The sequence below is a fragment of the Schistocerca cancellata genome, chromosome 6, assembly GCF_023864275.1.
Source record: "Schistocerca cancellata isolate TAMUIC-IGC-003103 chromosome 6, iqSchCanc2.1, whole genome shotgun sequence".
In the NCBI taxonomy this organism is placed as follows: Eukaryota; Metazoa; Arthropoda; class Insecta; order Orthoptera; family Acrididae; genus Schistocerca; species Schistocerca cancellata.
This window is the reverse complement of record NC_064631.1, coordinates 513,968,836-513,996,612: the sequence shown is the minus strand read 5'-3', so window position 1 is coordinate 513,996,612 and position 27,777 is coordinate 513,968,836. Positions and strand designations below refer to the sequence as shown.

Sequence of the window (27,777 nt, the reverse complement as noted above, 5' to 3'; positions counted from 1 at the left end):
CATCGTTGTCTTTTTTTGTTAACATTACATACCAGTGCGGAATTGTAGCAGTTGTTCGTGCTCAAGTGAATGCTACGCAGTCCAACCATTACAGTCGTAAAATTATATGTTTGTTTCACAGTACACATCGGTTTTGCGTATGTTGCCCTCTATGAGCTGCGCCTGAAGTTTACAGTTTTGATGACTTTTTTTTAATATTTATGTTGTATAGTAACTAAGTAGTAACATGAAATTATTATGAGTAAAACTATGTAAAATTACAATTCTTACTTTTTCTCATGTTTGTAATGTGCTAGATGTTTAAAATTACTATAGCGCGTAACAGTGGCAGTTTACGCCTCATGGGCTAAAATTAATTATAAAACTGATATGGCTACGTAAAGTACGTTATAGGAAGTATTTCATATTTTGTCGTGTTGGGACCTGTCTCAACTTAATTAGTTGTTACTTGACAAAAGATATAACGTGAACTTTATTTACAAAATGCACTTTGTTGGCGGTAGTAGCGCTTATAAGCATCATTTCAATATGTCGCACTTGGTGGCGGAGAAATAAGAACAATATGATAAAGCGTGATCTTTTGAACACTTATTTTGAAAAATGACAGTTTTACGTATTAATTGTTGCTAATAGTTACCCTCATGAGTTTGTGTGTTATTCTAATGCAATAAGTTATGTAAATATAGTGTTATGAAAGTGGTACTCGTTTAGATCTTATGCAAGTGGCTGCTACATAATGGCGTGAGGTTGCGACTGATCTTTGAGCCCCCCTGGGTCGAGTTTTTCACTGCTTTCAAGTAGACAGTTTTCATTATGACCTGATCATTGATCAGGTTACACTTAGCATTTCTTTGGTGGCAAAAGATCTCCATTTCCTCAAGAAGATCGAGGAGTCCACCCTTCTCGCCTCTATGTAGCAACCTTACATTTGACGTTAACATTGGCAATCTATGTTTAGTTGACAATAAATGTGCAGCCAGACTTGATTTCTCTGCTGCGTCTTTTCTTTCTAGAGCAACATGTTCCTTAAACCTAGTTTCCAGTCTCCTCCCTGTCTGACCTACGTAACATGCTCCACAATCAAGACAGACGTAAAACTGTCATTTTTCAAAATAAGTGTTCAAAAGATCACGCTTTATCATATTGTTCTTATTTCTCCGCCACCAAGTGCGACATATTGAAATGATGCTTACAAGCGCTACTACCGCCAACAAAGTGCATTTTGTAAATAAAGTTCACGTTATACCTTTTGTCAAGTAACAACTAATTAAGTTAAGACAGGTCCCAACACGACAAAATATGCAATACTTCCTATAACGTACTTTACGTAGCCATATCAGTTTTATAATTAATTTTAGCCCATGAGGCGTAAACTGCCACTGTTACGCGCTATAGTAATTTTAAACATCTAGCACATTACAAACATGAGAAAAAGTAAGAATTGTAATTTTACATAGTTTTACTCATAATAATTTCATGTTACTACTTAGTTACTATACAACATAAATATTACAAAAAATGTCATCAAAACTGTAAACTTCAGGCGCAGCTCATAGAGGGCGCCATACGCAAAACCGACGTGTACTGTGAAATCAACATATAATTTTACGACAGTAATGGTTGGACTGTGTAGCACTCACTTGAGCACGAACAACTGCTACAATTCCGCACTGGTATGTAATGTTAACAAAAAAAGACAACGATGTGATGGACTTATAACTTTCGTAAATCACATTGTAATATATACTCTTATATTTGTTTCAGCATTGATAATGACCAGACACAGGTCGAAATCTGATCCGCGTTGTGACTATAAATGTCATATTAAAGCAACTTAATTCTACGACTGATTGCTGCTCTATCTAACCCAATATAACCACAGTCGTTGCGTGCACCCACCCCATGGAGGGCAACCTGATGAAGTAACGATTTTATTTATGTTTTCAGTATCTATCACATTTAAATCACTAATGTTTTGTTGTTTTTATCTTTTTCTGTGACATGTAACTGCTAATAATTGTGGATGGAGGAATTTTACGAACATTGTTATACATCTGATGTTACCAGAAAAGACCGAGAAGTAGGATTTACTGCGCCTGTTATTAAGTTCGTTTCTAAACGGATAAGGTAGCGCACGGTAAATTTCGTTCAGCACTTCATACGCGGAACCAATAAATTTTGCTTACTGACTGAACTGTGCAGATTTACCACCATTTCGTCAACTGTCCTTTCAGAAATACCTAAGATATTCAGAAGAGAAGAGCCTTGTTGAACCGCGAAAGTAAATGACCGACAAAGGACCTAAACAACAGCGTACCTTTGCAGAAAGGCTACGCAAAGCATGCCAAAGATTATGCACTTATATACTTTAGATTTCGATTTCCAGTGAGAGGTGTTCGCAATTTTCTTCCAAGTGGAGATTCTTAACTGACACGAGTAAAATAAACAATAGCTGTTGTGTGTAATCGATATTACAAGCTGCTGGTTTGCTCGTAGCTTTGCTTTGTTAAGTAGTGCCCTTGGCTCAGTTCTTTTCTCGCTGATCACCACATTTGTTTTGTACAGACATCTCTTTCTGATGTGGACAGTGTGCTGCCAAGGTGATAGAGTCAAGACAAGCTATTAATCACAAATTTCGCATGGGAAGCCGACACTTACTAGCTCTAGCCTGCAGCATCTAAAGATCTGTGAAGACGACCAGAGACAAAAGTAGTTACATTACAACGCAGTACCTCAGTGATCTGTATATTACTCTCAGGAAGAAATTCTTGGTCTCTGAACAGTGAACGTAGCATGCCTGAATATTTATATTGTCTACATCGTCCGCTAAAAGTTCCCATCGGCCTGTGCGCCTGTGCGTGACTACAGACCAATTACTTCTGCTTATGATCCTCGTTCATTTACCGTAAAAACATCTGAAGCAGGCGACTAACAAATCAGTACAATATTGCAATACTTAATTAGAAGACAACGACATAACAAAGAACAATTCCTTCCTTCACAGGACCTGCGAATATTACGATCCCTGTTTTAGTTTTGATCCTGCCGATGGTAACACAAAATATATGTGCTTCAGAAATATGTGTGGTCTGTGTGTTTACTATGTATATCCTGCAGGAAACTGACAAGCATTTGCAACTTTACTACGGAAATGCGTTTTCTTTTACCTAGTACATGCATTTCTGCATAATCTAAACAGATCACATGCCATATTCAGGCGCATAGGAATCTTTCTTACAACCTGTACTGAATGCTCTGTCAAGATAATATTTTGTCGAATTTCCAGTGCGTGTGAGTATATTGGGTGGCATCGTAAGTGCTGGTAGGCAATGCACTGCTTCAGCAACCGTATGTTTAAAAATGTATTTCGTTTTAGACTGAGAAGTAGACGTCCTTGCACATTCTAAACTCAGTTTATAGTAAATGGTATTTACTTAATTCATTCTTAATTTTTATCATCAAGTGTCATACCTGAGCTAAATGTCAAAATTGTGAAAGAAGCTTGTACATTCTTTCCAGCAGTTGATATTACGAATTACATACACTTAAACGTATAGATAATGTATTTCGTAATTTATCCGTTCCAACTGTGATTAATGTTCCTTGTTTTGCACAACAGAGCAGAGCACAGGTGAAGTAAAGCTGAATACATTTTCTGATCATCCCATAACTGTACGGTTCACAAGCAGTTTTGAAACGATAAAGTAAAACTGTCTGCATATTTTGCACTAGTTCTGAAACATTTTTTGCTCCCAGAATCAATTTTCACTTTTCAGCAGAGTGTGCGATGATTTTAAACTTCCTGACAGATTAAAACTGCTTGCCGCACAGGTATTCGAACCTGGGATCTTTGCATTTGCAGGAAAGTGCTCTACCGACTTAGAAACGCAAGCACGACTCACGACCAGCCCTCAAAGCTTTACTTCCACCAGTACCTCATCTCCTACCTCCCAAACCTCACAAAAGTTCTCCCGGATACCTGGAAACAATCCCCCATTCCGTGGCTGTGCTATGTCTCCACACTTTCCTTTCTTCAAGGAGTACTACTCCAGCACTGTATTCAGGAGAGCTTCTGTGAAGTTTGGATGGTAGTAGATGAGGTACTGGCACAGGTAAAACTATAAGGACGGGGCGTGAGTTTGGCTTCGATTGCTCAGTTAGCAGGGTTCTTGCCCGTCAGAGGCAAAGGTCCCAGGGTTCTGTCCCAGTCCGCCACACAGTTTTAGCCTGCCACAAAATCTCAGTTCTTTTTTTTCCTCCAGAAATATGGAACATTCTATCCAACAGATTCATGTGATTGCACACTCATTAAGTTCTTTCTTTTGCGTCCTAGTTGCACTTAGTGGCCGGCATGTAGGCAAGAAATGAAATATTAAAAATCTTTTTTTTTAAGTAATTTCCCAATGTAGGATTTTTTAATCCGAAATAAACACTTAACTTCATTATTAGCGATTAGCTAATTTCGCTCCATTTGGGCATTAGCAAGCTACATCTCACCGTTCATACACCAGTATGGAACAAGTATCATGCGATGACATTCATAAGATTTCAGCGTATCAACAATAGGTATGGTATGTGCACGACTATCAGAGATGTAAAGTTCGTATGTAAAATGAAAACGTGCAAACCACATGCTAGTTTTGTCACTGTAACAGCATACACAACACGTTAAAACAGGTCTCCGTACGCATGAACGGGAAACAAGCATAGCGGTCACGAAATCTACCAGAATAAAAGCGTAAATCTGATTTGAAGTCGTACCCTCATGCCTGCAACTGAGGTCACAGCTGAGTGATGGTTTCCATAACATGAAGCGCGGAATGAATAATAGCCAATGTAAAAACAAGAGGAGACGAAGAAACATTACGGTTCAACGTCAAGTCGACGGCGACATTGTTATAGACGGGGTGCAATCTCGGATTGGACAAGCATGAGAAACAAGAAGTAGATTGTGATCTCTTGAAAGGAACCATCCCAGCCTACACCTAAAGCAATTTAGAAAATAATGGAAAACATAAATCTCTGTGGAGTAAACCGTTAAATGTTCGGAAGATCGTTTCAACGTGTATCGGTCTCTTTAATTACTGCCACGGCGCGGTATCGGAAAAGTCAGTTTACCATTACGTAAGCAAAACTCTGTCAAATCATTATACAGTGTCTTTTGGATTAGGGATTGCATAAATAACGATTATGCGTGTGATACTTCCGCGTCCGAAGCCAGCAATCAGCAATTCTTTATTGACATTTTCTAATTCCAATACAGAATAAAAATGTTTTATTTTCAAAATTTTTACGTACTCAAATTATACAAAAAAAACTACAAACGAAAATTATTACTTTTGTCACCTCACGATTTACGTTATATAGTGAGTTCTGACGGAAGAGATTGTTTTAGTACATTAAGAACTGTTTTAGGAAGAGTTGAGGCAAAGGAACCAGAGTGGAAAGATGCACTAGCGAGAACTAACACAATTTTCAGGTGTTGTGTGTTCAAGAAAATGTAAATAAATAGAAGAATTACCGAATTCAGATGTTGAAATTAATTCAAAAATCATCAGTTCCGCACGCTGTACGTAAAACACCAAAGATCCACGAATTAATAAAATACGTACGACCAATGATGGCTGAGAGAAGTGTACAAAAAAAAGTACGTATAATACAAATTTCAATCCTTGCGCTTGAATAATTTTATATATGTTGCAGTAAATTAATTGTTTTAATATGAACTGCAGTTACACTAAAATCTGCATAAATTCATTCGTCGGGAACAATAAGAGCAGGTGCCTTACAATGGACAGACGGAGATTCTTGCCTCACTTTTCGGAACGCGCACCCAGTACCTAAAGCAATTCGCCTAGCCGTTCTAGAATAATCAGTTATATGCCTTCGAGGAAGAAATTCAAACGACGATCTTGGCCAGCGAGTAAGCGCCGTAATGTTTCGGGACGCAGATGGCACCACCGAGTCGCTTCAGTTCAGGCTGGCGCCGCTAACAACAGTGAAAGGTACGCAGCAACAAGCTGCGTGTAATGTCGCTCTGTTGTAAGAGAGGTGGCCACGGGAAAGATCTAAAAATAAAGTTCTAGAGAACGACGGCGCCTGTCGCCACATCATCCTAAAATACCCACAACGCGCGTGGAGATGGACTGCCTAATGCTACCATATCAGTAAATCGAACATGAACAGGTCCTAAATGAACGTCACCTTTCAGGTGCCTTGGAGAAGCCTTTGAGCCATGCTATCACCAAAGCGATCCAGAAACACCTATCCAATAGCAGAGGAACAGCATAAAAAAGTGGGCTCGGAAAAGCCTGACGAAATTACATCAATAGTGGAAAACGTGCTAGGGCTTAAGGAAAGGATGCCTTCCAACAAACTTTGAGCCTTTCACCCTGCAACGAAACGTACGATGGACTGGAACTTTCTGACATTCAAAGTCAGTGTTGGAACAGTACTAGAACGAAGAACTTAGCCTTTCGTGGACAATGCTCTTATATAATGAACTATCGGGAAAAGACTTACAACATCCTATTAGACAGTGTTTCCATTCTGTCCGTAGACTCCACTTCTCCTCTGTTGTGAGGCTGTGCCCTGGTTGTGCCTGCAGAGCTCAGTAGGCCGAAACATCGACAGTTAAAGGCAAGATTAAATTCGAACTACCGTCCGGCACACAGTTTCCGTCCGTCAAGAAGTTTCGATCGCTACATTGTATATTCAGTGACTAAGAACAAATTTCCTGTTTATGTACGTACACAATCGCTGGTGTTTTAATTTCCCGTTTATGTCCGTACACTCAGTCAGTTGCGTTTTTTGTCGTTCTTAGGAAAACTGTTTGAACTCTGTCAAAATGTATTTAGGTACCCAGTTGTTTTCTGGTTCTCACAGACGGTTGTGCGCCCATCTTTTTTCCTGAGTACTGGCAATTTCTTGCGACATTTGGGAATACCTAGCAGACACCATTCCGAAATGCGATAAACTATATGAAGCGATCTAACAATCGCCCTCGTATTTAAATCTTTTGGGATTAAATACTTATTCGGCAGACGATATGCGAGTTAAAATGTACTCTTCTGGTCAACAGTATAGGTCCTGTACTTAGGTATGTTTCTCCTTTGTCTGTTACCTGTCACCGTACACGTCGCAAAATCCAGTTCGTGAATAGTGATCGTGAGGTTGTCTTTTCACTGTTCCTTCTGACAAAAAAGTACAATAAATATATTCCAGGGATTATTTCAATTAGTTTTGAATATTTCATTCGCATTTAATAAATTATTGCGGAAAACCCAGTTTTTGTTACTCCACAAGACGACATTTACAGATTTCACTTCCTAAAAACGCTGGAATTTTACAGACCATTATTACAGGAATACAGTAAGACAGACAGCAGATAGGCCACTAACAACGAGACAAATATTTCATTGCACTGTCTACGTATTTCCCATAAAACTGTTCTATTCTACGTACACTAACCCTTCGCTGTATGGAAAACCCATGTAAACAGAACTAGTCGTGTCCGTAGTCAGAGATATGGTTCAAATGGCTCTGAGCACTATGGGACTTAACATCTGAGGTCATCAGTCCCCTAGAACGTAGACCTACTTAAACTTAACTAACGCAAGGACATCACACACATCCAAGCCCGAGGCTGGATTCGAACCTGCTAGCGTAGCGGTCGCGCGGTTCCAGACCAAAGCGCCTAGAACCGCTCAGCCACAACGGCCGACGCAGAGATACGGCTATATACAAGACGTGCTGCTTCTTTGTTTCACAAGGGTTGCAAAAAATGACGAATTTCAACTTAAAGCTCTTCGCGACAGATCCCCATGCTATCTGAGTGCACAAATTAGGAACATACAGAATACAGACTAACGCCGCCGCGATTCACCGCACCTTGGATTCGGTAATTATCCTATCCGTAATTATTCTATTCTCCGACTAAAACAAAAATTACGGTTACTTACTTTATTTTTCACCGACGAAGGTGCTGCAGTGGTTAGCACACTGGATTCGCCCTTGGGAGGACGACGGTTCAAACCCGCGTCCGGCCATATGTTTTCCGTGATTTCCCTAAATCGCTTCACGCAAATGCCGGGATGGTTCCTTTGAAAGGTCACGGCCGACTTCCTTTCCCATCCTTCCCTAATCCGATGGACCGATTACCTCGCTGTTTGGTCCCCTCCCCCAACCAACCAACTTTACTTTTCAGTGTCCGGAAATCAAATGATACTCTTTCAGCCCAGTATTGGGCCACGTCCAGAGCGTCTTTCTTGCCCAGCCAAAATCGTTGAGGTGCCATCTGTAGCGGCAATGTGGACAGGCCAGGAGCTGTTCCATGGCGTGCACAGCACAAAAATAACATTTGTCATCCATGGCACCATTACACTAACTGATCACGTTTGCTTCCACCGGGGGGCCACCCGTGTTCGTATGCGGGTCAGGATCCTCCAGGTTTTCCAGTTCGTTGTGGAGTCGCCAGTCACCACCTGTGCCGGTGGATAGCGAGGTGGTGGTTGTCCAACGTCGGTGTTTAAAGAACCTTTAGGGGATCTCAGTCGTCCCGGCTCGCACTCAGTGCTAAGAAGAGGATGCTTACCATCGATGGTTTTCTGAGCCTCTGTCCGAATTCGGGAGTTGTTATTCGGGAGACGGGACTCGCTAGACCAACTTACGCTAAACACACACACAAACACACTGCATCTGCTAGGAGCCAAACCAATCGTCAAGATGACCGCGTAGCTGAATGCAGTAACATTTTAGGGAATACTGAAAAAAGTTACAAGGAGCGCTCGTAAATGTAGAAAGACGAGACAACGGTGAAAGGAGTGGCGATGAACTTTCAATACTTTTCGAGCTTAAATGGTTTGTCTGCTGTTTCTATACTTCTGGAAAAACACAGTGTTTGCCTGACAGAGGACGCGACACACAGGTATCACTCACTACTCAAGGTCAGCACGCAGGTCGCTGAGAACGCCCCCTGTTCCCGCAGTTCGTCCGGCCGGTGGGTCACAGCGGCGGCGGCGGCGACTCCGCGTGACGGCGCGCCGGCCTGTCTCGCAGGGGCGGCACACAAAGGCCATCACGGCCGCACACAGTTGGCGTCGGCGACTGGCGCGGCAGTCCGTAACGCGCCATTAACTCTGGATGGCAGCAGTTTAACTGTTATGCCAGAGAGGTGGACGCACTGGCCTCGCTAAATGCAGGCGCGCCCATAAACTGCAGGGGGGAGGGGGGAGGAGGTGTGTGCGTGTAGCTCTTAACGCAATTACGTGAGTCCTGCAGAGCGACGAAAATAACGACGAGGCGAGGAATAGTCCCTCATCGGAAAAGCAGTCGCCGGAAAGAAGCGGCAAGTACTGTGTCTGGGCTGGCACAACTCGTATAACAGCGAGCTTTTCAACTAGAGTCAGAAACACGCGATGTGGAGCAGCTTCGCGAATTGTTACCAATGTTCTGTACCGATTACAGTACGAATAGCGGTTTCTTGAGATAGCTAAGAGACTTAAAAGGCAGTTATTTCAAATGTACCATTTCAAAAATCATTAACTGTATTCTTATTAATTTATTTCCGCCATATACTCGCAATCTCAGCCACTCTTGAATATTAGTTCAACTCCTATGAAGTTCTATAGAACTGCCATATCTTAGTAATGAAATTACCTCTACCATGTATACTGAAAACAATCTAAAACCACTCAATTCTCTATTACATTTTGTGGCTTGTTTCTTAGATGTCTGTCCTCCTCCGAGGTTTCTCCAGTGCCTTGTGTTAGGCTGCTCTCTGACAATCTACCTTCCACAGGCCGGCCGCGGTGGCCGAGCGGTTCTAGGTGCTACAGTCCGAAACCGCACGACTGCTGCGGTCGCGGGTTCGAATCCTGCCTCGGGCATGGATGTGTGATGTCCTCAGGTTAGTTAGGTTTAAGTAGTTCTAAGTTCTAGGGGACTGATGACCTCCGATGTTAAGTCCCATAGTGCTCAGAGCCAATTGAACCATCTTTTTACCTTACACACTAATAATAAAACCGTAAAACCGGTCGTTTGTCTGTCTGAACATGCTACGCACGAATTTTCGTGGGAATTTCACTGGCAACTTGAGCTTAGCTCGGGGCAAGACACAGGTTTTCCAAATCGGAATAAAGAAATAAATTAAAAAATTCGCTGTTTAATGTTTTAGAGATGTGTTCAGCTTAGTGGTTCGGATGTTTATCTTAGTGACACGACCATCATGAAGTAGTACAACAGAGAACCAGTGTTTACGTCAGTGACAGAATTAAGCGTCTTTACGATTACAAACTGACACTAATTTTACTTGCTCAGGACACACGTTTTTATTGATATCGCTTTGTGTATTAAAAACTTAAAGAAATTGCTTGCTTATTTCGATAGGTTTTATTTATATTTGACTTCTTGGCTAGGAAATACGAGTTTACTTGTAATGTGATCCTACAAGGGTTCCGTTTTTATGGTACGGAACCCTAAAAAGCGACGGCAACCAGAGGCCCTTCTTTAACTTCCGTTAGGATGAAACAGGGAATATCAACGTTGTAATATTTGAGTACCACCTTGGAACCTTGGAGTAGTAAACGGCTTTGCGAATACAAGAGGACCCAAATAAAATGTTTCATACCCAGAGAAACCTAATACAACTTCCAAGTATCGATTGTCTCGTACTTTATAAGATAATGAATGGTTCAGTTCGACACTCACTTATCAGATGGAACGGCTGTTCACGTTGACACCGAGGTGTACTTTGCAGACGCCTCTGGTTTCTCAGCGAGCCAGGGAACAAAGCCAGGATCCTCATTCTCTTAAAACAAGATGTTAATAGTGCAGGGCGGGGCAAATACAAGGGGTCCGGAGAACAGAGTTCCCGGGTGCAAAGAAACACACCAGAGGAAAGGAAGTACATACTAACCTGACTTTAGCAGATGTTGAAAGTGACAACCATTCATTCATCTCTTGGCACTTTTGAGCCCTGGTCAGCAAGCTGCCGAAGGCAGATCGAGACTGGACTGTTGGAATTGCTGCAATCTCACCCGAAATGTTCTGGTGGAGGTCTTGAAGACTATCGGGGTTGTTGCGGGCTCCCCATACAAAGTAATCGCACACTAATACATCAGCTGACCTTGGTGACCAGGTAGGGCCGCTAACAGAGTGACCTCTGCTAACAACTCTATCAGAAGTGAAGATTGTGTAAATTTGCTCCAAGATTCGGTAGGCTACATGGTCAGTTGCTCCATAGTGTTGGAAGTAACTGTAGTAGTTTTCCTCTTCCGTTAATGCATACATTCACGTCCAATCGTATCTAATCGTTAGGGCCACGCAACTGCCACACATAGTAGATGTATTAGGCACAGAGCCTAAGGTAACGAAGTTCGGGCTATGTACAAGGATTCTCTTTTCGATTTCTTGGTTCACGAAAGCCATATTAATACAAAGCTGCCCCAATTCTCTGAACTGTCTACTCCTTCGCCTAGCCCAATGAGCCGTGATGTTCGGTAGTGGGTAAGTACGAGGCTAACATTACTTCAAATCCGGAAATGGACAAGCAAGGGCGATAACTACTGTCAAACACCTACCGCCACAAATTGTACTTTCTTACTTATGAACTTTTAATATAAACTAGTCATAACTTCGGTATCAGTCATGGTAACAATTGTTCACACAGCTTGTTTGACAGGCGCCGGCCGGAGTGGCCGAGCGGTTAAAGGGGCTACAGGCTGGAACCGCGCGACCGCTACGGTCGCAAGTTCGAATCCTGCCTCGGGCATGGATGTGTGTGACGTCCTAAGTTTAGTTAAGTTTAAGTAGTTCTAAGTTCTAGGGGACTGATGACCACAGCAGTTAAGTCCCACAGTGCTCAGAGCCATTTGAACCATTTTTTTGTTTGACAGGCAATGTGAGGTGACGATACAACTATATTGCTCTGACCTATATGCTTGTAGGACTCACGTGATCATGTAAACATGAATGGAATTTGTAATTGTAACTACGGAAGCTAGCACCGCATAGAGTTATTCAACAGGCGGTGTTTGCTAATCGTGACAGGTGGAAAAAGTTTCCTTAGCATTCGTAAACAACCTACTGAACCCATGCGATACAGGTGACAAACAGTGTTGGCCGTTTGCGGCGGTATTAAGAGGGCTTTTACAATTGTGTCGCTTGCTGCTGAGTAGTTCCATTGGTGCAAAAAGGTTCCTACATCAGTGTAGTGTCCAGTGTTTCCATATCCAAAAGTCTGAAAGCATGATAGCAGAGCGAATTAACAGCTTATCTTGCTATTAGATGTAAAATTTCTTGATCTATCAACTATTTTGACCAGTGTAAATTCAGATATACTGGTGAATGCAGGGTCTCTGGCTAGCAGATGATATGTTCTAGTCAGCTACGTACCGTCAGAGCACTGTCGTAATCGACTCTGCAAGGTGAGTCAAACACGGTAACGTGGTGATTTTATAGACGACCAGTCAAACGAGGTGTAGTGCCAGAATGATTCTGAAAAAGCTTCTGCAATATCATAGGTAAATTTTCTGATTAAAGTTTGCTAATATGAGGATTTCACCTTTTCAGCTATAGAATGGGAGAGTCACGTGATTAAGACAGGTGTTCGGGATAGGGATTCGTGAGAAAAGGTTTCGACACGTATTATCTGTTAATTTAACGTTGGACGTTACATAAAAAATCTGTCCTCAGATCTGCTCCTTATAAACAGTTCACAACTTCTACATTTAGTAAACCTAAAGAGGAAATTAAGACACATAAAGTTGATATAGCACCGAAGACAATAGGCGTGATAAGGAATGTTAAAAACCACAGGAAAATATATTTGCTTCGAAAACTTAACAGGAAATATTATCTGAGCATTCAACACTACATATTCATTTCCAGCACCGAAAATTTCCCGTAGCAGTGGCTATAATTCAATAATGTTGCACAATATGCTTCAGACATGAATATGTTGAGCAACATTATGGGGAATGGGAAGATCTACCCCGTGGTTCAATAATCGTATTAGAAAGCTGTTTCGAGGAGAGGGGGGAAAGAGAGGAGAGGGGGGAAAGAGAGAGAGAGAGAGAGAGAGAGAGAGAGAGAGAGAGAGAGAGAGAGAGAGAGAGAGAGAGAGAGATACACAGAAAATGATAAACAATAGCTAAACGAACCCATGGCGTTAAGATAATAACGGCAGATGTATTCTGAGAGATATTAAGTAAAATTATATACGCCAATTTCACGAAAAATTCTAAGTAGTTGTGGCTTAGTAAAATCAGTAAACGGGTCAAAGGAATCTCCCTAGTCAGTGATCGCGCTAGCACCAAAACTGAGGATAACAGGGAAAATTAGCATAATGAATTCTATCGTTCGAAACTGTTTCAGGTACCGTAAAAGGAATATCGTTAATTTTGACGTCCAAAGAAAGAAACGTAAATTAAGAATAATGAAATACATACTTTTTCTATGGAACAACGAAATATTTGCTCTGACCACCCATATTTAAGGAAAACACTTTACTGATATTAAAGTAGCCCAGAAGTAATCGTCATTTGCACAAAGGGAGAAAAAAAATACTTTTAGTTTCTCCGCTTTCTAAAAGAACTGATACACATCTGATCTTCGTTTTGGCATAAAAAATTAAAGCTGCCCTCATCCTGAACGTTTGTTTAAATTCTGCTTTCCTTTACTAGATATGTTCCTGTTGCCTCCCTTGCCTCCTTCCGACGTTCGAGCTGACTAATTCAGTTCAACGTCCACTCCAGTCCACTGTGTAACCTGGCATCTTTCATATTAAGAAACCATTGCCACATGCGAAATAAACGCTAAGTGACAAAAAGTTTCGAGGATCGACTTGGAATCGAACCGCACACTTTTGCGTTTCAAATGTGGCACTTATTCTCCAAACCGCGAAATCACAACACTTGCGTCGATCTATCTCAACATTATACAGGATGTCCCAGGAGGAATAGTCAGTATTCAGGAATATGACAGGAACCATCATTCGAAGCAAAAAATTTAGCAAACATGGGCTCTAAAACGCTTACCTTAAGCGTTATGACCACTTGTTCACCTTCGCTTCTGTAATACACATCTTTTCTACTAAGAAAGTGCTCATAGTTCTTGAGGTATGCATTTCAAAGCCCGTGCTTACTACACTTCTTTGCTTCAAATGATCGTCCCCTGTTACATTCCTGAATATTGACCATTCCTCCTGGGATACCTTCTACATTTAGTAATTACAACCATTGTTGTATGTCAGAGAACACGGTAGTTCTGTATGTCATGTAGGGTACCACAACACACAGTGTGAACGTCTGTTCACTTTTTTTCGTGTAGCGTGCGCGACCATTTTTACTTTTATTTACTAATACCCGTTCGGAGCATCGTAGTCGGTAACTCCCAATCTTCATGGCCCGTAAGTTATCAGTGGGTGTTCTTAATGTGTGCGACGATGAAAGAAAAACTACACCGATCAGCCAGAACATTATGACCACCGACCTACTATCGATATAAAACCGTCCAGGTGATAGCAGCGTCACCTGGCGAGGACTGACTGCTAGTCAGACACACGCACAGCACATGTAGTATCTATCTGAGTTTGACCGATGGCAGAGTGTGATGGCCTGGAGGATCGGCACGAGCATTTCGGAAACTGCACTTGTCGAGTGTTCGAGGATTGCTGGGGTGAGTGTCTTCTACACGTGGCGAAGCCAAGGTGAAACCAAATCCAGACGTCGTGGGGTTGGACGGCCACCCCTCATTAAAGATGTTTGACGTCTTACGCTGAACAGACTGGTAACACAGGACAGGCGGGGAACTGTGGCGCAACTAACATCCGACTTTAAGGCTGGACAGAACACAAGTGTGTCCGAATCCCAATACCACCCTCATCATGCCGATGGGAGGGCGCGAATTCGTCGTCTCCCACGGGAGAAGCTCCTTGACACCAGTACTGCGGGACAGAGACAAGCTCGCGCCTCCATTATGCTCTGGGGAACATACACGTGGGCACACACAGGTCCAGTGGACCTGGTTGCAGATCGCGTACACCCCTTCATGACGTTCATGGTTCTCGACGGCAGTGATATTTTTCGGCAAGATAATAAGCCATGTGTAATGGAGTGGTTCGAGCAACACAGTGGAGAGTTCCAATTGATGTGCTGGCCCCACAACTCGCCATATCTGAACCCGATGCAACACATCTGGGATGTGATTGAGCTTGGTGTCAGGCCTCATCGCCCCCCTCCCCAGACCTTACGGCAATTAGGTGACTTATGTGTGCAGATGTGGTTCCAACTCCCTCCAGCGACCTAATAAGGCCTCTCTGCTTCCACGCTATGACGCGTCGATGTTGTTACTCATGCAAAATGTGGACATTCCGGCCATCAGGCAGGTGGTTGTGACGTTCTGGCTGACTAGTGCATGTTCGTATATTATTGGTGATCAGAAGATATCTGTGTGTAAATCAAAGAACATTGTATAAGACGGACCTACCGAATGAGGCGGTGGAGCTATTCGGAAGGATGTGGTTCGTTCTGTCCCGCCATTCTGATTTGGGTTATCCGTCGTTGTCCTAGATCACTGTTGGCAAATTCCAGAATGCTTCCTTCATCAAGGCCACAGGCCTGCCTCATCCTTACAGAGCATCCATACTAAGTATTCTGTGCATATCTGTATCTTGAGCTATTGAATTTTACTGTATTACAGTGACAACTCCTCTATAATTGTGAGACGTTCACTGGATGAAATAAATAAATAAATCCAAGAGACAATGATTTCCTATTATTTGGGGGGGGGGGGGGGCAGCGTCGAAGGGGTGCCGTATAGGCTTTGATCTGTATATTGTACCTTTCGCTGGATTTATAGGTTTTATTTGATTTGAATCCCATTCCTGTGCTCTTCAGGCACTTCTATGACACTACATGAAAATTCGAATGCCAAAGAATCATTATTATTCGTCTCCAAGTGTAAGAAGGTACGAAAGAAGTATCAGCATAGTGGACACAGACTTTTCCTATTCTCTGTGAAATGTAAACTGAAGCTTAGCCGGTATCCACTTGATCACCTTGCATCACAGAGGAGCATCAAGGTGGTGTAATGTGAACCTGAAACTGACTGCGAATCAAATAAGACCTACAAGCAGAACTGAAGGTGTCATCCCTATACCCTAAGAATCGAGGAAGTGTTAGCATCCCATTGTCCCCTCCTGCCCCCCCCCCCCCCCAAAAAAAAAAAAACTCTCTCTTTCTGACCACAGCTGTATGGGTGGGTGCAGTAGAATCTAATCTAAAACGCGGACGTCTCTGAGAAATCGGCTAGCGGAGCGGCAGAGAGGGCTGCGACAGGAACTCCAGGAAAATGAGAAGCAGCGCGCCGCGGAGGCGTGCTACTGTAGGCCAGCATGTCCACAAGAAAGCACTAATATTATTACAGCGGCAGAAGCCGGTCGGCATTAAGGTAGATAATATGGCGGGCGAGGCGAAGTAGAGCCGCAGCGGTATTATCGCCGGACGCAATATAGGGGGCGACCGACGCGCCACGCCGCGGCGCGCCGAGCAAACACACGTTATTAGCCATTCTGACTTTGCGGCCAGCAGGTTTGCAATCTCCCCCTCCCTCGCCCCATATGCTGCTCGGCGGGCATAGGCCACCCCTATGCAGCAGCCACGGGCCTTTAATGAAGACCGTCGGACGAGCAGAGCCTGTTAGCAAGGTGCGCCACATCCAGACGTGAGCGTGCGTTCGATCGCGCTTCCGCTGGACCCTTAATTAAAAGTATCGCGCGCAGTCTCTTCTCCGTACGGCTCATTCCAGACTTATTAACAGCAAAGTCGCCTCTGCTACCGAAAGCAAGTGCCAAAATCATTGGCTCCCCGCGAAGAGCGCGTTTAAGGGAACGAAAATGTCTCAATGAGATGTCCCAAATCACTTCTGACAGGTGACGAAACTTCCCAGTCCTCCTTAAGTTACTCTCATTTATACCGGCAAGGGATATCTGACCAAAATTGCGAATGGATTCACCACTCGTGGTCGGTGAACGCAGGACGTTATCCAAACAGAGAGTCGTCCACAGACAAATAATAGGTAGGCCCATTACTTTCTCGTCCACCATACGAGTATGCTCAAATCGAATTCTCCATAAACGGCTCTATGTATCAAAACAGGGTGGTCTTCGACAAGCGACTGCACGCAAAGATGTTAGTATTTTATTGTACTGTTATCCCGCGACCGCTACGGTCGCAGGTTCAAATCCTGCCTAGGGCGTGTGTGTGTGTGTGTGTGTGTGTGTGTGTGTGTGTGTGTGTGTGTGTCCTTAGGTTAGTTAGGTTTAAGTAGTTCTAAGTCCTAGGGGACTGATGACCTCAGATGTTAAGTCCCATAGTGCTCAGAGCCATTTGAACCATTTACTGTTATCTACCGACGTAACTGAAGCAGCAGCGGCTTTTTCGTTTTTATTTTCTTTAATAGAAAGTTGTAATCCCTTGAAGAGCATTAGAAAAATACGAAGAAAACCACTCGTCACTGTTTGCAGCGAGAATTTTCGCTCATATACACGGTTAGCCTGAATGGCTCACCAGGTTTCAAAACACTGTTTATTGAAAAGTATGCAACGTACACTGACGGACGACACATGAAAAGATACAGTCACCAAGTTTACAAAAGTTCTCCTCGTGGCTCGCATGCACGTTATACGGCAGGCCTGCGACGGCACTCTACACGATGGCAGCGATCTAGGAGAACAGTTTTCGTCCGCTAGAGCACGCGAAGTGTTAGTCGGTTAAGAGCGTTCAGGCGACTTGTTGTGATTGTGGTTGTGGTTGTTGTTGTTGTTGTTGTTGTTGTTGTTGATGATGATGATGATGATGATGATGATGTTTGATTTGTGGGCGCTCAACTGCGCAGTCATCAGCGCCCGTACAAAGTTCCAATTTTCACAAAGCCCAATTTAGCCACTGTCAACGAATGATGATGATGATGAAATGATGAGGACAATACAAAGACCCAGTCCCCCGGCAGAGAAAATCCCCAACCCGGCCGGGAATCGAACCCGCCAGCTGTGGTTGAGGCCACAAATGACTGCTGACTCCGCGACTGTCGTATGTGAAGAGGACGGGGCTCCACCGAATTAGATCCGAGCGGAGTAGCGCATTAGTTAGCACACTGGACTCGCATTCGGGAGCAGAAAGGTCCACTGTCAGATGTGTCGGAAAGATTTTCGCTTGTAAATTTGACTCCGTCGTTTCCGGATCAGGATTCCTTACCTCAAATTGCTACGGTTACCATTCTCCATTATCCCTGAAAGTTTGTATTATCATTATCATCATCATCGGTACGGACTTTTGTTGAAGTTTCGAGAACATACCTTCATCGAAGAGTCAAGCAATATATTGCTCCATCCTACGTATCTCTCGCGAAGAGACCATGAGGATAAAATCAGAGACATTAGAGCCCACACAAAAGCATACCGACAATCCTTCTTTCCACGAACAATACGAGACTGGAATAGAAGGGAGAACCGATAGAGGTACTCAAGGTACCCTCCACCACACACCGTCAGGTGGCTTGCGGAGTATGGATGTGGATGTAGATGTAGATGTAGATGTAGATCATGGAATCACCCTGTATAAAGGTTATGATTCCATATCGATTGTGACTGTGTAAGGTATCCACAGTAACTTACTCAGCGTGTTCATTCTTACAGGTCGCGAGTGAACGTAGGTGTCGATAGTCGAGGATGAAACGCCGAGAGCGTTGGATCAGTTAAGTTTGTTCAGTCTGTAACTACAATAACTATTTAGAAAGTGTGTTTCTATTAAGAGTAGACACAAAGAGGAATTGTGTGAATTCTACGTAAAAGAATGTTACAGTAGTGAAAGCGGCTGGCGCGCCGGTCACAATAGTTTGCAATGATGAACACCTGTGTCATTGGAGTGGCATGTTAACGATTGTTATTCCAAGGTTGACCCGTGCAGAAATTAACCGTTATTAGTTTGTGAGACAAAAGTTTGATTGTCTTATATCGGTGTCTAGAAAGAAGAAATTAGTCTATATATTGCGAAATTAACAGAGACTTTGATTTCAATAGAACTTAAATTTAATTCAATATAAGTATAGCCTCTGCAGCCCCCCCCCCCCTCCCCCGCACCGCAAAAAAGGAAACCATGGACCTAGCCGTGGCGCGGCGGCTTGCTTGCCTCAACAATACAGATAGCCATACCGCAGCGCAACCACAACAGTGTCTGTTGAGAGGCCAGACGAGCGTGTGATTCTTGAATAAGGGCAGAAGCCTTTTCAGTATTTGCAAGGGCAGCAGTCTGGATGACTGACTGATCTGACCTTGTAACATCAACCAACGTGGCCCTCCTGTGCTGATACTATGAACGGCTGAAAGCAAGAGGAAACCATAGCCCATATTTTTTCCCGAGGGCATGCAGCTGTACTGTATAGTTAAAGTTCGCTGACAGGACGAACGGGACTTCTGGTCAGGTGTGTACAGGGATATAAATACATAATCAAACCAGTGTAGTGCAGCAATAGGCTTAATACTGAAAAAGAAAATAGAAATCTAGGAATGTGGGTAAGCTACTACGAAAAGCACAGTGAACGCACTATTATAACCCACACAGACACGCAGCCAACATCCACCATGGCATTATAAGGCACAGCTATGTTTGAGAACATCTACATCTACATTAATACTCCGCAAGGCACCAGAGGGTGTGTGGTGACGAGGGTACTTCTGGGATCACTAACTGATCTCCATCCAACCCCCCAACACCACCCATCCCCTCCCTGTTACATTACCAAATGGTGTGTGAGGAGAATGATTGTCGGTTAGCCTCTGTATAAGCTCCAATTTCTCTAATTTTATCGCCACTGTCATATCGCGAGACGTTTATGGAAGGACGTAATACCACAACGCCCCTATTTTAACGTCTGCCACTGGAGTTTATTGAGCATCTCTGCAACGCTCCCGTTCCGGCTAAACAATACCGCCGCTCTTCGTTCGATCTTCTCTCTCTTCCATCGTCCTACCTGGCAGAGATCCCAGATAGATGAATAACACTCAAGAAAAGGGTCGAACAAGCGCCTTATAAGCCACTTCCTACGTGGATTAGTTCCATGACCTTAAGATTCTTCCTATGAATCTGAGTTTGGCATCAGCTTTCCCACTATTTGTTCTGGATGGTTACTCCTAGCTTTTTACCGTAGATACTCTTTCCAGCGCTTTGTCATCAGTAGTGTAGCTGTACAGGAGCGGAATTCTTTTCCTATTTATGCGCAATATGTTACATTTACTTACGTTCGGGGTCAACAGCCAGAGACTGCAACATACATCAATTCACTGGAGGTCATTCTGTAAGTCTTTGCAGTCTTCTGGCATTGCTAATGTGTTATAAAAACCGCGCCATCTGAGAATATCCTTAAAGAGCATTCGATGCTTTCTACTAGGTCACTTATGTACACTGTAAACATTAACGGTCCTATCACACTTCCGTGGGATACTCCGGAAATTACGTCCATCGATGTTGTTCCGTTTAGAGCCCACGTGTTGAGTTCCAGTTCTGTCAGCAAGGAAATCTTGAATACAGTCGCAAATATGGTTAGATACTCGATAAGTTCGTATTTGTCTCACTACACGACAGTGCGAGACGGCGTCAAACGCCTTCCAGCAGTAAAGCAACACGGCATCAACCAGAGCGCCTTTGTCTACATCGCTGTCGATCTCATGGAGGAACAGAGCAAGCCGAGTTTCGCAAGGTCTCTGAGGAATCCATGTTGATTTCTATAGAGAATATTTTCGTTCTCTAAAACCGTAATAATACTTGAGCACAAAACATGTTTCATAATTTTACACCAGTTTGACGTCAACGGTATAGGCCTACAATTACGTGCATCTGTCCTGCGACCCTTTTTGAAAATAGCGGTTTTTTCCAGTCGTTAGGTACCTTTTGTAGCTCCAGAGGCCTACGATAAGCCGCTGCTAGAAAGGGAGCAAGTTCTTTCGCATAATCTCTGTAAAATCTGGTCCTGATGCCTTTCCACTGCTAATCGATTGTAGTTGCTTTTCTATTCCGCGATCATTTATCTCAATATTTGCCATTTCGGCGTTCGTACGATATTTGATTGGAGGGACCGTATTACGATCTTTCGCGGCGAAACGATGTCGGAACACCGAATTCAGCATTTCGGCCTTCTCTGTCATTTTCCGTTTGGCTCCATTATGGTCACTGAGTGACTTAACAGATGACTTTGAACCGCTTGTCTTGAATCTGAGATGCTCTCTTTGTTTACGTACAGTTTGCTAACATGGGTATTAAACCACGGTGGGTCTTTCCTGTCCCTTAAGACCTGGCTTGGAAAATACTTGTCTACGGCATACTGAACGACGCTTTTGAGTTTTTCCGTTTATGCTCCAGTGTTAGGTGTTGTCGGTTCTCTTAAGACTCAGCTCGTCGACTATTAGGGCGTGCTTCGGCTTCTTGCGTTTCTGATGACTGAATTATGTAAGGCGACAGTCGAGTGTTTGGCCAAGTTACAGGCATCAGTATTTGATGTTCCGTAATCGCCAGCAAGTTAGAAAAACTGTCACCCTCCTCCCCCGCGCCGGCGGCTGAGGCATGTGAGAGCAACTACGCCGCCAGTGACCGGACCGAGGAGTGCGCTTTGAGGCGGGCGCACACAGACGTCTTGCGTGCGCGACCGGACGGCGCTCCCGGCCGCTACTGTACAGGGCGAGTGGACGCGCGCTCAGCGCCCTGTGTTGACACAGCTTTCAGCGCGGCCCGCGCCGCCACTGTTTGATCTGATTATAATGCAGGCTCTGGCAGCGGGAGGCACGAGTGGGCTGTAAATAAAATCGCGAGGACAGAGCGCGCCAGAAACAACGTTTGAACAGGTGTTCGGCCGCTGGAGAGCTCGCGGCCTCCCCGCTAAAACCTGAAGTGTGGAGAACGGGCAAAGGTCCGGTGGCGAATGTCCTCTCTTACTACGTAAATGTGTAAATGCAGAAAGACTCCTCGCAGCGATCGTCCGGCCTTTGCCGCGCTAAACCATCCGATACCCACACCTTCACTTTCCCTGCAACGTACCGCGAAGAGAACAGACGCTGCTCGCCACTCAAATAGTTGCACTTTTTTTTTTTAAAGAACATGCTACATATGTGCAAATAAAGCAGTTTTTGTCTGCTATTAACACGAGGAGAACCAAGAAACAAACTATTTTACGCAAATGCTGATTGTGAACGCATGTTTAAATTCGCACGAAAAGATAATCTTTCCCATCACGCTCCCTCAGAACAAAGTTAAAAGCACCTAACAAACACACCAAAAATTACTGGTAATGTTGTAAATACCGCCTGTCATACACTCTAGAGCAGAGCTTCCCAACGCTTCTACGGGGTCCGCGCCACATTTCACCAAATAGTGTAAAATAATGACTAAAATTATTGAATAAAAATGTTGCAATATCCTGTGGAAGTGGAATAACCAAGAAGCGTAAGTACAACGAAAGCTATTCAGAAATGGGCTTTATGGAGACAAAGAAGGGTAAAGCTCATTGTGTAATTTGTGCGCGAGTCCTTCCGAACAGTTCAATGGTTCCAGTTAAATTGCACCGTCATTTTGAAGGTACTCACCCGGATTTCCAGGCTAAAAACATCGATTTTTTCAAAAGGAAGAGTGCTGAACTAGCTGCTTCTCAGCATTGCATGAAAACTCATGCAAAAACAATTAATAAAAATTCATTAAAAGCTTCTTTCTTGGTTAGTTATCGAGTGGCAAAAACAGGCAATGCTCATACCATTGCAGAAGATCTCATATAGCCGTGTGTTCATGATATTGTTTCTTGCATGCTAGACGAATTGGGAACGTGGCACGTGCATTAAGAAGTTTTCAGTTCCCATGGGTTTCGCTCTGAAATTTACAGTTACTGTGCTCTTGACTGACGAGGGGTCCGCCATGGATTTTCGACTGAAGAAGGGGTCAGCCAGCTGAAAAGGTTGGGAAGCCCTGCTCTAGAGTAACCATCTGTGGGTATGCCTGCCAATTTCTTTGTCGTTGTCCGTAGTCTTACTCGTATGTATAACTCATGTGACGAGACATTTTGAGGTCTGATACAGCTCAAGGCGGTGCATGGTTCTTGAGCTGCACCATTAAATGCCAATGTCGCCTGATCTCACGGTATAATACGATTTTTTTTTTTTGTGAAGAATTTTGTCTATATGCCTCCTCTTCGAACAGCTTTGGCTAAACCGCGGCGCTGTACAGCAACAGCAGTAAAACTCGAGAAATGCTCACGAACCTATGGGGTTAGTTTGACTATAATCTGGATGTTTGTCGTGCGCCCAGTGGAGAACATATTGAACATCTGAAAGGGGTAAATGAAAATTTTAATTCTAAACGTACTTGCAAAAAGAGCCCCAAATTGTACAAGCATGCATCTCAAACATACTCTTCTATAAAATACGATGGTTCTTTTCAAAATGACAACTTTACCCATCGCCCAACTGTACTCCTATCAACTGCAGCATCGCCGTACACTGCACACAAATGTTTGTGGATGTTCACCACGGTTTCTTTTTCTGTACACAAGTATTCAATAACAACACGCAGCTTGTAACGTGAATCGTACAACGGCTCTGCCATCTACCAGAACGGTTCGAAACTTCACCGTCGCATAGAACAAATGTAAGATATGAAGCACCAACAAGAAGTTTGTCTATGCGCGACATAAATTTCAATAATCACAAGTACATTCCGTAATGACATGGCTGCACACAGAACGACTCATAATTTGACCAATGGGCTGCAAACAGTACACCGAGGTAAGTCTACACTTACACTTCAAACTGTTTCCTTGTAACGTTCTCTGAAGTCCGGGAAAGTACCAAGAGTCGGATAGACACCAAATAAAACTTCCAAGTATCTTCAGAAACTACGAAGTTTACTTCTACAGCACGAAACATTTCCTAGCGCATTTATGTGATCAGTACCTTTCTGTGGAGTCGTCTGGTTCAATTCCATTATGCGCACATAGTGTCTGGTCAGATGGCTTCGATCCATTTACTGATTTAGCATAACACAAAAACTTCTTAGGATTTTCTGTCAAGTCTGTAGATACAATTTTACTTTCGAGTTCACAGTTCCGCCGACTCGTGCGCCCTATCGTTCGTGGAGTCCAGCCAGCGCCAATCACACTGCGTGTGAGGTAGGACTGTCGATATTTTTTTAAAATTATCGGAAACCCAATACATCGATACTTAAAAAGTATCATTATCGGGCCACGATATACAGAAAAAAATCGATATACAGACGAGAAACACATCGACCTACCGGCCTATAAAAATATCGGCTGCACGTTGTAAATATACTGCGGGTTTTAGATCTGTATACTCAAGTATTGATTTATTATTAGATATTCTGGTACATCAACAAGCTAGCTGCCTGCTTATCCCCCATAAAGCAAGAATTGAAATGAAAACGATGCACGTTCACGCTTGGCGATATCCACTTTGCTAAAAAGTATCCGATGGGTCCGTCGTTCGGTTTCGTCTGGAACTCTTCATGCCAACTTTCGTATTATTTTTTTCTACAAATGCCAGCGACCTAGTAGTTGTAGTGTCAAAATTGCGTAGTGGACTTAAACGTTGCAGTTTCTGTTGGCTGCGCCGAGCACCGATTACGTCAGCATATCCCCTCACACGTCTCCACTCACAGTAAAAACCAATCTTGCCATTTAGATTAAGGTTATCTTTTTCATCAAGTATTTTTGAAGAAAGCCGATGTGAAGAAATAGCACACTAGTTGTGTTAAAAATTGTTTTTTAACGCAACTGGTGTGCTGTTTCTCCGCATCCCCTCAGTGCAATCGGACTGCTACTTTGTGCCACCTAAATGCTTGCTTCATGCAGTGAAAGAGAATGACTAGACGTGACGGGAACTCAAAAAGTAGTCTAGCAGTCCTGCGGGCGTCAGCATTCCGGAACTGACCTGCCGGCTAGTCGTCAGGAGACGCAGCGTCGCACGCGCCTGCCTCGCCAAATACCGCGCGAGGGGCGTGGCCGCCACATCGCGGCTTCCGAATGTATCTTCACGACTTGTTGGTATCGTTTTAATCGGTTGCTACCGGCCTGTATCCTGGCGACAGCTCATCACCGCCGTCCAGTTCTACGCGGAGTAACCCATCACTCCCTGGGTCGACTTCAGTGGTGTACAACCCAATTTGAAGATGTGGTTCTTCGTGTGTAAGTGTGGCTTTTATCGGATTTCTTTTAGTACCCACGTGGATGACCTCGCTCTTTTCTTTGTTTAGTGCCAATTTCCACTTTTCGCACCATACAGATATTCTCTCTAGATAATTTTGTATTTGGAATTGATCGTCTGTTGATTTTACTAGACGGTAAATTACAGCGTCATCTGCAAACAATCTAGGGGGACTGCTCAGATTATCGCCTAGATCATTTATGTAAATCAGGAACAGCAGAGGGCCTATGACACTACCTTGCGGAACGCCAGATATCAATCTGTTCTACTTGATGATTTACCGTCTGTCACTACGAACTGTGACCTCTCTGAGAGGTAATCACGAATCCAGTCACACAACTGAGACGATACTCCATATGCACGCAATTTGATTAAAAGTCGCTTGTGAGGAACGGTATCAAAATCCTTCTGGAAATCTAGGAATGTAGATTACTTCTGTGAAGTCACGACTGTTGTTCAGGCGTTGCTATGCTGTCAATAGTGCAAAGTGGCTTCTTTCAGAATGAGAACTGGCTGTTTCGTACATAAGTAATGCGTCAAACGTTAACAGCAGCAAACGCGAAGTGTTTTGGTACCGTAAGAAAAGCGACAGTCTTCTGACGAACCGGAGAGGGGACCGACGCGGTGTATGGTTCCTTTTTTTTTTCAGTACTTATCAGGCCCTGAGTGGACCAACGAGGATTTCGCACAGTCGGTGTTTTCGTTTTCGGATACGGCTACTGAGGCTCCCAATATAACCAACGGACGTACCCGAGTAGGGAAATGAACGAAGATTTAAAAGTACCGAAAAAACAAGTCGGAGTAAAGAACCAGATCAGTCTGGGAAGCTAACAGGATATTCGATGGCACGCAACCGATGTTTTAACACGGGCTAGAAGAAAAACGTACGAAGTCTTAGTGGATAGAGCAATGGAACCCTAGCTCAACTAACAACGCAGCTAAGTACGATCGCAACAAAAGGCATGCCGGGAACGCCATCACCATCTAAATTCACCAACTGCCACGAAGTCGAAGTCGTATACTTAACTAATGTTATCCGCCAGCACAGATGTCTCAACAATTGAACTAGTTAAACATAGCAAAACATGTGTCCGTTAGTAAAGACATAGCTCGTCTTTGGCTACCAATAGTGAACCGCTGGTAACTTAATTATATCATGTAGCCTATATTTTTTAAAGAAAATAAGACTGGAGTTTACCATCCCATAGACTTGAGACACACACACACACACACACACACACACACACACACACACACACACACACACACACACAGAGAGAGAGAGAGAGAGAGAGAGAGAGAGAGAGAGAGAGAGAGTGCTACTAGCTTAGGTCCTACTGAGCAAGTAAACTTACTGGGCAAACAATCATATCCTCTCGAAAAGAGTACACTGGTCTCTTTGGAGTGCTGTAGACCGTATAAAACTGATACAAGGAATGGTGTACCACTCGTACCCATGTAAGATGGCGTAGGGGCAGCGATCGTGAGATGGTCTTAACTGATAGGGACCGGAGACGTGTAACACGCCCTGTCAACGACAATCGGTTTCAAGCCCGACAGTAACTGCTGCCCATCTCAAGCAGTTTCCCAGCGAACATTTCGAAGAGAACAGCATGCAATGTACATCCAGAGTCGGGTACCTCGCGAAAGACCACTGCTCACAGCGGCACAGAAAGTGGTCAGCGGCTGATGGAGACGTGTACAAAGCCGTCTGACAAGTCGCGAGCCTGCCTCTTTCCAAATGTGAGGCATCGAGCGAATCGCGGCTCAACGAGTCGTTCAACGTGCACAGTTTCTGGAGGGTGTAGTTGACGCTGCCGATTGTTGTGTGACGTTTTGGTTGTGTTTTCCTTACCATAACTCAGCACCACTAATTGAGATTACCTTTAATATGAACCAGACTGTTTACTTCTAAATTCTCGGCGACTTAATGTAGTCCTTCCTTCTACACCTTCGTGATGAATAAGTTGTGGACAATTCCATTTTCCAATATGGCAACAGCCGTGTTCCGAAGGCAACTCGAATACGTTCCTGGTTTCACGAACACCCAGGCATTCTACCGCGCCTCCATTGGCCAGCTAAGTTACTGAAACTTAATCCCATCGAATCAATCTGTGACTATTTAGGACTGAAAGTTATCTTCCCAGTAATATGGAAGCTCTATGGGAACTAATCCGGAATGAGCGGCTTCATCTGGATTTGGCATACCTGAAGGACACACTCCCGCCGAACTAAATTCATTGTCAAGGCTAGAGGAGCAGGGGGGGGGGGGGGGGGTAAGATTGTCACAGGTATTATCATCATGTATCCTGAGAATGATCAATTTTTCGTTCGGTTTGCTTATAATTAAGGAAACCAAATGTGTCCTTTTCGAAACGCTCCATATCGGCATTTGCCTTAATCGAGTTAAGGTTCAAATGGCTCTGAGCACTATGTGACTTAACTTCTGAGGTCATCAGTCGCCTAGAACTTAGAACTAATTAAACCTAACTAACCTAAGGACATCACACACATCCATGTCC

The 27,777-nt window shown here is 43.7% G+C and overlaps 1 protein-coding gene across 6 annotated transcripts in view; it reads right to left on the bottom strand.

The window, feature by feature from the left end:
* LOC126088514 (membralin) overlaps nucleotides 1–27,777 on the bottom strand; it is a 551,852-nt gene that overhangs the window by 238,535 nt on the left and 285,540 nt on the right. The window lies entirely within an intron of this gene.